The sequence below is a fragment of the Bufo gargarizans genome, chromosome 6, assembly GCF_014858855.1.
Source record: "Bufo gargarizans isolate SCDJY-AF-19 chromosome 6, ASM1485885v1, whole genome shotgun sequence".
Taxonomy (NCBI): Eukaryota; Metazoa; Chordata; class Amphibia; order Anura; family Bufonidae; genus Bufo; species Bufo gargarizans.
The window spans coordinates 322460046-322472161 of NC_058085.1; the positions used below are offsets into that span (position 1 = coordinate 322460046).

The following is a 12116-nucleotide window of genomic DNA, read 5'->3' on the forward strand; positions in this document are numbered from 1 at the left end:
TTTAAGTGTCAGTGGAAGCTAGTGCTGACAGACACCGTTTATTGTTAGTTTGGCTGTAAAGCCGATCCGGGCCGGCTCTTACTGGGAGTAGCCAAAGTGCTGGGTGGGTGGCTTCTCCCCATGCTCCAGGCTGGGTCTTTTTTGGCTTATATAAAACCCAGCCAGCAGTCTCAGCAGGGTGTGGTTCATCCTCCATCTGACAGAGAAGCTGGGGAGTCTCTGTGTTTTGGGCCCTGTGAATTTGTGCCGTGCTAAAGGGCTGAAAGCCGCATGCCAGGAAACAGGCCCCTAAAGCCTGCTGTGGACTGTGGGTGGAAAACTGCTAACCAGGTGAAGATTGTGTTCTATGGACATTGCATGGTGTGAACAAACACCAAGACTCTGAACGGTCATTTTGTGATTGCCTCTATACTGCGTCCGCTAGCCTGTCTACCAGATCAATACCCTACAACTATTACTTAGAACCATCTTGCATAGCTCGCCAGTCTCTGGAATAAACTGAGACCAAATCTAAGCATCTAGGGGGGGAGATTATCAGTCCCACAGAATATTTGAAACGGTAATTAGAAACCTAAAGAGAAAAAAGAAAGAAAGAACACAAGTTTGTGTTGGTATCATCACAGATCCGGGCCTTGGGTTCTCTCGGCTTCATTTTTTCATCCCGACTTTTGTCTGACAGGAACTGTGGACTATTCGGCCTCGATTGTGGACGACGGATAATGACGATAGCGTTGGGGTGATGTTCTTCCATCTTGCAGGTTCCACTTCTCCACAACTTTCATGCCCTCTGCCGCTGAAGAGATAATGGTGGTTGTTCCGCTCTGCGAAACCAGAAGCTTAACTGGGAATCCTCAACGATACTTGATATTATGTTCACTGAGCAACTTAGTAACCAGGAGGAACTCTCTGCGAGCTTGCAATGTGGCCGCTGATAAATCCGGAAACAAGGAAAGGGTAGTGGAAGGCGGTGGAAATGAGCAGTATTTGCATGCCTAAAATAAAATGAGCCCCTTAACATGGTAAAAATGTACTCTCACCAATGTGTCTCACTGAGCTTTTTCTGGAGCTGCTTTAGATTTGGGAATCCTATGTGCTCTGTCCAGAGTGACAGCCATAGGCGTCAGATTGGGCACTAAGGTTTGGAAAAGGCCTTTAAGATAGTCATATGTTCAGGTGTAGAGCTTTCCTCTGGAATGCCCCTGGTTTTGAGCCATTTGACATCTTCTTCTAAGGCTACATGCACATGAACGTATTTGTTTTGCAGTCTGCAAATTGCGGCTCCGCAAAAAAAAACGGATGACATTCTGTATAGGCATCAGGTTTTTTTTGCGGATCCGTTATTTTTTTGGGCGGATCCATTGTAATAATGTCTATCCTTGTCTGCAAACTAGAAAAAAATAGGACATGCACAATTTTTTTTGCGGGGCAACGGAACGGACATACTGATGCGGACAGCACATGGTGTGCTGTCTGCGTTGTTTGCGGACCCATTGAAATGAATGGGTCCGCATCCTATACGCAAAAAAAACAGAATGGACACGGAAACAATCAACGTTTGTGTGCATGTAGCCTAAGGCGTTGTGTGGATCCATCAGCTCGTTGTGTACGTTCCAGGTGGTCAGTGCGTTCACCTATGGCGGAGACGTTTACGTGAAGTTTCCGGATGAGGGACGAAACAGATGTATTAATTCCATTTTGCAATAGAATGAGCATATATTTTAAAGTGTCCACTGTAACTGGAGCTGAGGACGCTGGAAATTGAGAGATATCATATTGAGGCAATACTGTACAGATTATTCCCTCATCACTTTGCACATAGCTCTTCTTAGAAATCGGGCTGTGATTGATAAAGTAGGGCTCGTGGGACGCAGTGAGGGTGGTGCTGATTCATTTTGTTCTACTCCGGAAGCATCTGTAGAATCAAAGAAGTCCGTTAGCTTCCTTGGAGCAGAGGCTTTCACCTTTTTTTGGTCGATTTAGACCCTCTATTCATTTTTCCAGCCACCTTGTTTGCGTTAAAAGCCCTGAAAATGGCAGAGGGCTTTGGAATGCAGCTCCACTGGCCAGATATTACAGACCTCAGCTATATCAGAGGTGCTGCACGTGTCCAAGATGGCCGCTAAGACGGGGGAATGATATTCTATGTTTGCCTGCGATGCCTCTGTGCTTGAAAACTGCTCTTGCAGTTATTAGGGAGTGGGATTAACAGAGGCAAATCCCGCTTCTTAATGCTGCTCTGACCCCCTCACCTTAACCCGCGTTGCTCCGTGTTTCCTCTGCACAATGGATGCGCGCACTGATGTGGGAGCGCTGCCTCCAGTGAGCCGAAGCGCTCCACTTGGTCAAAATGTCCGCTGCGACAGCGGCTGTCGCTCCCGGCCCGCCCGCAGCAGTGCCGTTCTGGAGGCCCGATCCTGTAGTTGGTAGGGAGCGGGAGTGTCAGCTGCTTAATGCTGCGCTGTCTTCCTCACCTTGAGCTGTGCAGCACCGGATCCCCCTTGCACGCTGAGCTGGCTGTGTGCGGGTGGCGATGTGGACGCGATGCTTCCGATGCACGCCCGATACAGGAAGGATCTCCAAAGATGTCCCCCGACTCAGGATGAGGTAACCTCCCACTTTGAGGTGCTTTACACCGTTTTTTTGTTCTGTGAGCCGCTGTGTTCTATCTGTGGCTGGAAGAGCTGAGGACTAGGCAGCCATCTTCCTCAGCATCCCGGCTCCGCCCCCCCCCCCCCCCTCCTCCAAGTCTTTTTTTTATTATAATCATATGTATTTTTTATTTGGCAAATTTGCAACAGCCCAGATAACAGTGATAACTTTCTGTGTACAGATAACGTAGTAGATGTTCCCTGCAGTCCTATGTAACAGCCCAGATAACAGTGATAACTTTCTGTGTACAGATAACGTAGTAGATGTTCCCTGCAGTCCTATGTAACAGCCCAGATAACAGTGATAACTTTCTGTGTACAGATAACGTAGTAGATGTTCCCTGCAGTCTTATGTAGCACCCCACATAACACAATAGTTCACTGTGTTATGTGGGGTGTTACATAGGACTGCAGGTAAAATCTATGACATCTGTACTCAGAGAGTTAGGAGATGGTGGGGGTCTGACTCCTGGCACCCCCACCAATCAGCTGTTTGAGGAGACCGCAATGTTCCAGTGAGCGCCGCAGCCTCTTTGCTCCTTACCAAGCACAGCGCTGTCCATTTGATAGCACTGTGCTTGGGATTGCAGCTCAGACCCAATCACTCAGATGGGACAGAGCTGCACCTAGGCCATGTGAACGAGGAATGTGATGTCATATGGCCTAGGAGGAGACTGTGCCGCTCACGAAGCACCGCAGCCTCTTCATACAGAATTTTTTTTAAAATTTAATGGAGGGAGGGTCCCGAGTTGGGTAGACAGCATATCATGCACTTAATCCGCACCTGAAAGTGGTCACCCTACTTAAAGTATACCTAAACTTTCAAATAAGCTTGCACAGCTGGCAGTGGCAGCCATGCAGGGATCAGGAGAGACGCGGGTGCCAGGGTAGGTATCATCTATATGAGGGGTATGTTTTATAATTTGTATAACCCCTTTAAAGCCTTTTTCACACAGTGAACATCTGTTTTTCACGCATGTGAAGAAAAACTGAAGAGTAAGACCTCTTTTATAGGAGCAGTACAGATTGTGTCTCTTCAGGGAAAAACTGATGGTTTTATACACAAGTTCAGCAAGTTTTTTCTGCGATTACTTTTAGAGTTTGTGTTTTTTCCATCTAGATATGTAGATTGCAGGCGATTTTCAAGAACATGAAGAAAAACTAAAGAATAACAATCTACATCTCCTACTCCTACCAACCATCAGTGCTAAACGCATTGCATCTAGACTTCCGTTTTTCACACAAGCCTCATTCACTTCTATGGGGCCAGAGATGCGTGAAAAATGCACAATATAGAACGCTGCGATTTTTCCTGAACACAAAGATGATGCGTGAAAAAACAACTCACTGCACACACTGGATGCTGTCCGTTTACTACATGTGCAACGAACACCAATTCCCAGAGCCCCTTTTGTGATTGGTGGTGGTACCCAGGTGTAGGAATAGCCGAGTGGTATAGGGTGGCCTAAAATGTCCTTCATACGAGTTGTGAGTGTCACGGTTCTCCTACCTGGATACGGCTGGACCCCAGGTGTTGGCTCTGAAGCAAACAAATAGGGGTAATAGTTGAGGGATAAAATAATAACCTGAGCCCAGACCTTGAGATGCAGTTGAAAAGCAACTTTATTTTGTATAAACGTTCTCTAAAACGGTTTACAGGCTTTGTCTTGGTCCCAGCAGGCTTTAGCATAAAAATCTGGCAGGCAAACTCGTCTCTACTACAACTGTTACTCTCTGGCTCTGCTGTACTGACAGGCTGACTGTATAACTTTGGTTTTGCTGTATGCTGCAACTTTTCTCTTTGTAGTCTGTCTCTTAATTAGGCCAGGGAACTTTCCTCCTGGCTCCTAAAGCTTTAAAGGAAACCTGTCACCAGGATTTTTTGCATAGAGCTGGGGACATGGGCTGCTAGATGGCCACTAGCACATCTGCAATACCCAGTCCCCATAGCTCTCTGTGCTTTTATTGTGCTAAAAAAACGTTTTGATCGATATGCAAATTAACCTCATATGTGTCCTGTATCCGGAGATGAGTCCAGCGGAAAGGAGCCCAGCACCGCCCCGCGTCCTCCGAATCTCCTCCTTGCTGGCTGACGTCACAGAGCTGGAGCTGGAGCGCCGAAATCTCGCGATGAGCGAGCTAGCGCATGCGTAGTTCGTTCCCTGTGCTGATGCCAGCACAGGGAATGAACATGATGCCGACACTGCGCATGCGCTAGCTTGCGCATCGCGAGATTTCGGCGCTCCAGCTTTGTGACGTCAGCCAGCGAGGAGGAGATTCGGAGGACGCGGGGCAGTGCTGGGCTCCTTTCCGCTGGACTCATCTCCGGATACAGGACACATATGAGGTTAATTTGCATATCGATCAAAACGTTTTTTTAGCACAATAAAAGCACAGAGAGCTATGGGGACTGGGTATTGCAGATGTGCTAGTGGCCATCTAGCAGCCTATGTCCCCAGCTCTATGCAAAAAATCCTGGTGACAGGTTCCCTTTAAGCTTTGCCCTCCGTGGGCAGCAGAGTCTAAGGTGCCCTAGCTGGCTTGGCTTGGGCATGTCCAGCAGAGACGTGCCAATCACTTGCCTCCTTCCCCTAGCAGGGGGTAAGCTAGACTGCTCTAGAAACTGGTCCCCTCCCTTCCTGCAGGAAGTGGGACTCGCCCACTCCTCCACAGAGGGGGTGTTAGAATGGAAGGTTCCACTTTATCTAAGATAACTCTGCCATATTTGCTGCCATCTGCTGGTGAACCAGGCACATTACATATGAACATAACAGTTACAAAGATTAGAAATGCACAGTGTATAGGACCTGAAATAAATACACAAGATGACATTATATTAGCCCATTAAAGACAGTAGCGGGGTGAAGAAGTGGTGATGCCACTCTGGGGCGTTGCACATGCGTGAAAGAGCCCTAACACACAGCATCATCTCCCAGCAACTGCAGTAAGCCCGATTGGGGTATGCACTGACGCCAATAGTATGCAATGGCTGGTTCAGGTGTGAATGATAGTTTATAGTTTTTGTTTGTGACGCCAATTGCAGGGTACTAACACAGGGCCCTTTAAGGTGTTGCAACTCACGTACCAGGTTAGGAATGCCAGAGTGGTATAATGTCTCTGTATGGTAGTGGGTATAGTGTCAAGGGTGTCTCCTACGTTGGTCCGGCTGGACTCCTGGATCCTGGCTCACTTGCAATAAAATGAGTGTGTTTCTAGTAGGAGTAATTGAGGGTTTTGCAGCAATAATTGAGATCCAATTGGGATATAGTTCAAACTGGTCTTTACTTGTTGCAGCATTAATCCACATGAGATACAGCATTAGTCTGAAGTCCCAGCAGGTATTGGCAATGTGTGGCAGGAATCTATCCTCTGCTTCTATCATGTGCCTGGAGCTTTTTGCGGGATAAGTTGTCTGCTTGTGGCTCTGTAATGTGGCAGGAATTAATATCTTCTGCGCTATCTGTCTTCTGCTGTATTGGGAACTGACTAGCTGAGGAGGAATTTAGCTTCTCCTGGTCTCTGGACGGTAGTCACAGTTGTGCTCACAGGGTATGCTTCTTCCTGGAGTACTGGAGATGGCTGCTTGCTTTCCACGGCTGAGGCTACAAGGCTCAGACTGGGAATGATGATCTTTTGTCTCAGCCGAGACAAGATACTGGCTTGGATCCCTAGAACTGGGAGCTTCTACACGCACAGCCTTCCCCTAACCGGGGTGGCTGGCACACTAACTCAACTTCCTTCTCTCCCCATGAGGCAGGACATGGGCGAGCCCACTCTGCTCAAAGAGGGGGAGCTAAACTGGAATAAACTATTCAAGTCTAGAAACACTAAACTGAACTAAGTCCCTGGTAAACACATTGCTGCTACCTGCTGGTGAACATGAAAATTACAGAAAATACATTTAACAAGGGTTTCAATGCACATTTGTGAGAATACCATATACAATTACATTAGATGGCAGTATAAATACACTTAACAGGTTGTAGCGGGGTAAAAGAGTTTCGTAACATAACTCTGGGATGTTACACAACCATCAGTGAACAACGGACTGCATCCAGATACCATCCGTGTGCTGTCAGTTTTTTTTTACTGACTTTAATAGACCGCTCCTGCATGAAAAACAGATGAAGATAGAACATGCTGTGATGTTTTTCCTGAATGGACATATGGTCAGTGAAAAACAATGCTTATGTTCATCTACCCATTCAATGAATGAGTCTTGATTCAGCCTGGATGCTATCCATTGTAAAAACAGATCGCACCCGTGCGGAAAACTCACTCATGTGAAATAAGGAGCAAAGAGGGACAGAGGGACCTGGGTCCAAAACAGGGACATTTTGGAGGCATGGTCATACTTTTAGTTAATCTGTTCGCTAGGGACCTGATATTAGTAAGTAATGGCTGATTTTCCTATTTGCGGATAACTGTGCCATAAGTTGTGCAATCTGCTTTGAATCAAGTTATATTCAGATGTGTAGTCCCAATGCAAAACTTGTGCCAGTTTCCCCCAACCATACATTGCACTGCCATTCTCTGATATACTAGGTGATTCATGGGACAATAGGATGGGCTGCAACTGAAACTTTTTCATCTTCCATACAAATGTTGGCAGGGTTGCCAACCGTCTAGAAATTTCTGGACAGTCTGTAAAAATAAGTGACTTTTTTCCCTGTGTCCGTGAAAAAAAAATAGACGTGTCAGTTGACTAGATTATTTTGGTGGTAATTATCATCATTTTACAGCTCACAGTAAATGCTGTAAATTAGTTCTTATCGGTATATTGAGCTATATACGTATTATTTATAATATTTATCATCCATTATGGTTTTCCAATTTGTCCGTAAAAACGTTGGCTGTCCGTGATTATGGGGTTGTCCAGAAAGAAGAAAAATTCTGATTGGCAACCCTGACTGCAAGTAGCAGTCGGCAATGCACAGGCACTGGCCGTGTGTATCCCATATTGCGGCGCAGACCCATTGACTTGAATGAGTCCGCAAAATACAGCAAAAGATAGGGCATGTCCTATATTTTGCGGTCCGAAAGCCCACAGAAGCACTTGTGATCCGTGCCTCTGCTGCACACCACCCTGTATCTTGCAGATTGCGGACCCATTCAAATCAATGGGTCCGCATTCGTAAAAAGGAACTCACACGTCCGGTGTTTATATATTGCAGACCTGCCATCCGCAATACGGGCAGGGATGGCTTGAAATCCCACACAAGGCTGTCCGTTTTTTAATCGCGTCATTAGTATTTTTTGTTTTTTTTTACTTCATTTTGAGACCTTATTGCCAATAATAACTGAGCATCCTAAAGGCAAATCAGTTAAAAGCAGCATTAAAAAAAAGGAAACTTTTATACAATAAAGTTATTTGAAAAAAAGAAAAGAAAAAAGGACGGGCACATATTTTATTAGTGGCGATAACCACACAAGGGAAACGTGTCTGGTTTCATGGTCCACTCTGTAAGGCAAGAAGAGTGAAGAGCATGAGGGACGGACATACTGGCAGTGACAGGCATACAACGGTCACTTCATGACTGACCGAACGACGGACTGCGCAGTGCGCACAGCACACAACTCTGCTATGACGCAAACACATTCACAGCGCCATCTAGTGTCTAGGTACGTATACCGCAGATTAGATTGTAGAGAAGCAGAGCCAGGTGCAAATCAGCGCCACCTAACGTCCACAGTCTAATAAACCACGCATGCGCAATAGCTTCTACGGCCGGCCATATTTGAAGCCATCACATGAGCGCGCATATCCCCCTCCTTTTCTCCCCGGAGACGTGAACGAGCGCGGCCTTCTCGCTTCACCCCCGCCAGTGTCTCCGAAACCGCCCAAAAACCGGCGGAAACCCCGGGGCAGCGGGCGGCACCGAGGCCCTGCAGCGTTGGAGAGCAGGTGAGTGCCGCCCACGGCCTAGGGAGTCTTCACCCCTCCCCCTCATCACGCACCGGGTCTCTGCGGAGCGTCAGGACGTGACGGCGGGCCGTGCTCACGGCGGCGCCGGGGGGAGGAGGAGGCTGCGTGCGAGGCCGCGTTATAAGCGTCAGCTTCCGCGCAGCAGCCCGGGGAGCTGGGCCAAGGCCGTGGCTATAGCAACCAGCACCCTGGCTGCGCTTTTTAAGGGGCGCCCTAAAAAAATTGTAGGGTGACTGGGCGGTGTACCCCCGCAAGCCGGCCCCCTGACTGAGGGAACGCCCCGTGCCTGTGTTATAATGGCAGCCATTCCGTGCTCCCTGGGAATTGTAGTTCCTCACTGCTGGTTGCTGGGACTTGTGGTTCTCCCATGTAGACTCTGCTCATTCATCCTGTTTAGTTATAGGCTGTGATGGTTTCTGACTATTGGTGGTATCTTTATCAGGCCTCTTGCGCACAAACGTATTTTCATTCTGTGTCCGCTCCGTATATGGAACCATTCATTTAAATGGGTCAGCAAAAAAAAAAAAAGGAAGGTACTCGGTGTGCGTTCCGTTTTGCAAAAAAATAGAACATGTCCCATAAGGCTCCATTCAGACGTCCGTAGGGCATTGCGGATCCCCAATACACCCGGCCGGTGTTCCGTGAAATTATGGTACCTGTCAAAATCTGGTACCCTTGTCACTTCCGGTAGTGACGTAGGCGCACCGGAAGCTTCAAAAGGAGGTGTGATCTTAGAGCCCGGCACCTGATTGGCTGAAAAGAAGGCGTGTTGGCGCCTGCGCACAACCAACCTGGGTACCGTCATTTTACATGCAGCGCCTGTGAACGCGCACAGGGAGGGAGGAAGGGTACATTTATGGGTCAACACACCTTCTTTTCAGCCCGTAAATCATAGGTACCCTCCCTCCCTGTGCGCGTTCACAGGCACTGCATGTAAAATTACGGTACCCAAGTTAGTTGTGCGCAGGCGCCAGCACTCCTTTTCAGCCCGTAAATGATAGGTTCCCTCCCTGTGCGCGTTCACAGGTGCATCATGTAAAATGACGGTACCCAGGTTGGTTGTGCGCAGGCGCCAACACGCCTTCTTTTCAGCCAATCAGGTGCCGGGCTCTAAATCACACCACCTTTTGAAGCTTCCGGTGCGCCTACGTTACTACCGGAAGTGACGAGGGTCCCAGATTTTAACAGGTACCATAATTTCATGGATGGGTCTGCACCTTGCGGAACGGATGTGGACCCATTATATGGATGTATGAATGGAGCCTTATTGTCCGCATTACGGACAACAATAGGACTGTTCTATCGGGGGCCACCTGTTCCGTTACGCAAAATACGGAATGCCCATGGACGTCATCCGTATTTTTTGTGGATTTTATTTAGCGGACTGCAACTTGCCTACGGTCGTGTGCATGAGGCCTCAGATGTGTCCCCATATTTTATGTCATGCATTCATCATGGGGTTTTCTGGGACATGTTGGGGTGCAGACTTCTTTCCAAACGAATGGCGGGGGACAGACTGTGCGTTCCTGATAGTGAGTGGAGGTGACTGTATTATGGCCGCAATCCACAAGTGAATAAAACTACAGTAACATGCATGGAATCCACGTCCAGCGGGCGCCTGAGCGATCCCGACGGAAGGAAAGATTAACCCAGTACGGCAGTTGGGTTCAGTGCTGCGTCTGCTCCATCTGCGGCAGGTCCTGGCTGTATCGTTCACTGAACACCCTGATGCAATCCCCGGGTTCTGATCGTTTAACCCCTTAGATGCCATCTACAATAGTGACAGCAGATTCTGAGTGGGGCTCCCTCTTTTACGATTGGAGTGCCCATAATGATTTTTCTGCAATACATCGCTGTGGCCCTCCAGCTGTTGTAAAACTACAACTCCCACCATGCCCTGCTGCAGGCTGATAGCTGTAGGCTGTCCAGGCATGCTGGGAGTTGTAGTTTTGCCACAGGTGGAGGGCTGCATGTTGGGCATGCCTGCCCTAGTCCTATGAAGCCTTTCGGTCCCATCATAGTAAGCTGCCTGCTTCACATGTGGCTGAAAAATCCACTAGAAAATATGCAGGCCTATTCATAATTTAGGCGTGTCCTCTGGCAGTCCGTGCGGCTAGATTGACATCTACTCCAGCCACTAGGTGGGATAGATTTCAGTAGTCATTTACGTCAGAAAAAAGGCATAAATATGAGTGAATTTGCTGGGGCCAACAGCCACGCCTCAGCTATTCCCCAGTGGTGAGGACGGCATTTAAAGAGTCGCAAAATAGGGCTGCACAACTTTTTTACGCCAAAAGCTGGTTTAGGGGCTCCCAACAAATTTCTGGTTCAGAAAAGCCACGAATGTCATTTCTGCTGCAGAATAACATTCTACAGGGCAGCGACTGACACGTTTCATCCCCATAGGATAACATGGTATCACAAGTCTTTGTGCTGTGTTGGTTTCCAGCAGATTTTTGCGTCATGTTTAACGGCACCCTCAGCCATGCCTGAAGGACAACCTGTAGAAAACCCATAGTGTTCTATTGCAGTCTACGGTACAACCGATCAGAAGATCACATGTTCAAGTCCTCTAAGAGGACTACAAATTGCAGTAAAAAAAAAAATAAAGATTTAAAAAAAAAAACACGAAAATAAAAATTCTTCACCTTCTTTCCCAATTTGACATATAACAATAAAAAACATAATTGGTATTGCAGCATCTAAAAATGTTTACACTATATAAATCTAAAAACCTGCGCAGTGAATCCCTAAGCCTACTTTCACACTAGCGTTTTAGTTTTCCGGTATTAAGATCTGTCGTAGAGGCTCAATACCGGAAAAAAAACGCTTGTTTTGTCCCTATGCATTGTCAATGGGGACAAAACTGAGCTGATCAGAGCGGAATGCTCCAAAATGCATTCCGTTCCGTTTAGTTGCGTTCCCATACCGGAGAGCAAACCACAGCATGTTACAGTTTGCTTTCCGTCCTGGGATGCAGAGCAAGACGGATGCGGCATGACCCCAATGCAAGTCAATGAGGACGAATCAGTTTTCTCTGACAAAATAGAAAACTGATCCGTCCCCCATTGACTTTCAGTGGAGTTCATGATGGATCCGTCTTGGGTATGTTAAAGATAATACAACCGGATCTATTTGGAACGGATGCAGATGGTTGTATTATCAGTAACTGAAGCGTTTTTGCTGAACCCTGCCGGATCCCGTAAAAACGCTAGTGTGAAAGTAGCCTATAATGGGGGAAAGGGGGGGAGATGGGATTCACTTTTTTTTTTTTTTTTTGGTGTGTCCCAAAAATTAAGCCCTCACACAGCTCCGTGGATGGAAATATAAAAAAAAGATTTTGGGTGTAAGAATATAGTGATGCACAAATTTTTTTTATATTTTTTTTAAAGTAGCAAAAAATAATAATTATATAAATTTGGTAACGCCATAATCGTATTGATCCACAGAAAAGGACCTTTGTCATTTTTAGTGCATTGTGAAGGCCATAATAAGAAAACCCAGAAAAAACCTTAGCAGAATTTTTTGTTTTTCCATTTCAC

General features: G+C 47.0%; 1 protein-coding gene across 3 annotated transcripts in view; it reads left to right on the top strand.

The window, feature by feature from the left end:
- Positions 1-8387: 8387 nt before the first annotated feature.
- The window catches only part of GMEB2 (glucocorticoid modulatory element binding protein 2), a 42060-nt gene continuing 38331 nt past the window's right edge, over positions 8388-12116 (top strand). For all 3 annotated transcript variants that reach the window (XM_044297395.1, XM_044297396.1, XM_044297397.1), the window contains exon 1: positions 8388-8553. The gene's annotated coding sequence lies outside the window, so the exon portion shown is untranslated. The remainder of the gene's footprint in view (positions 8554-12116) is intronic.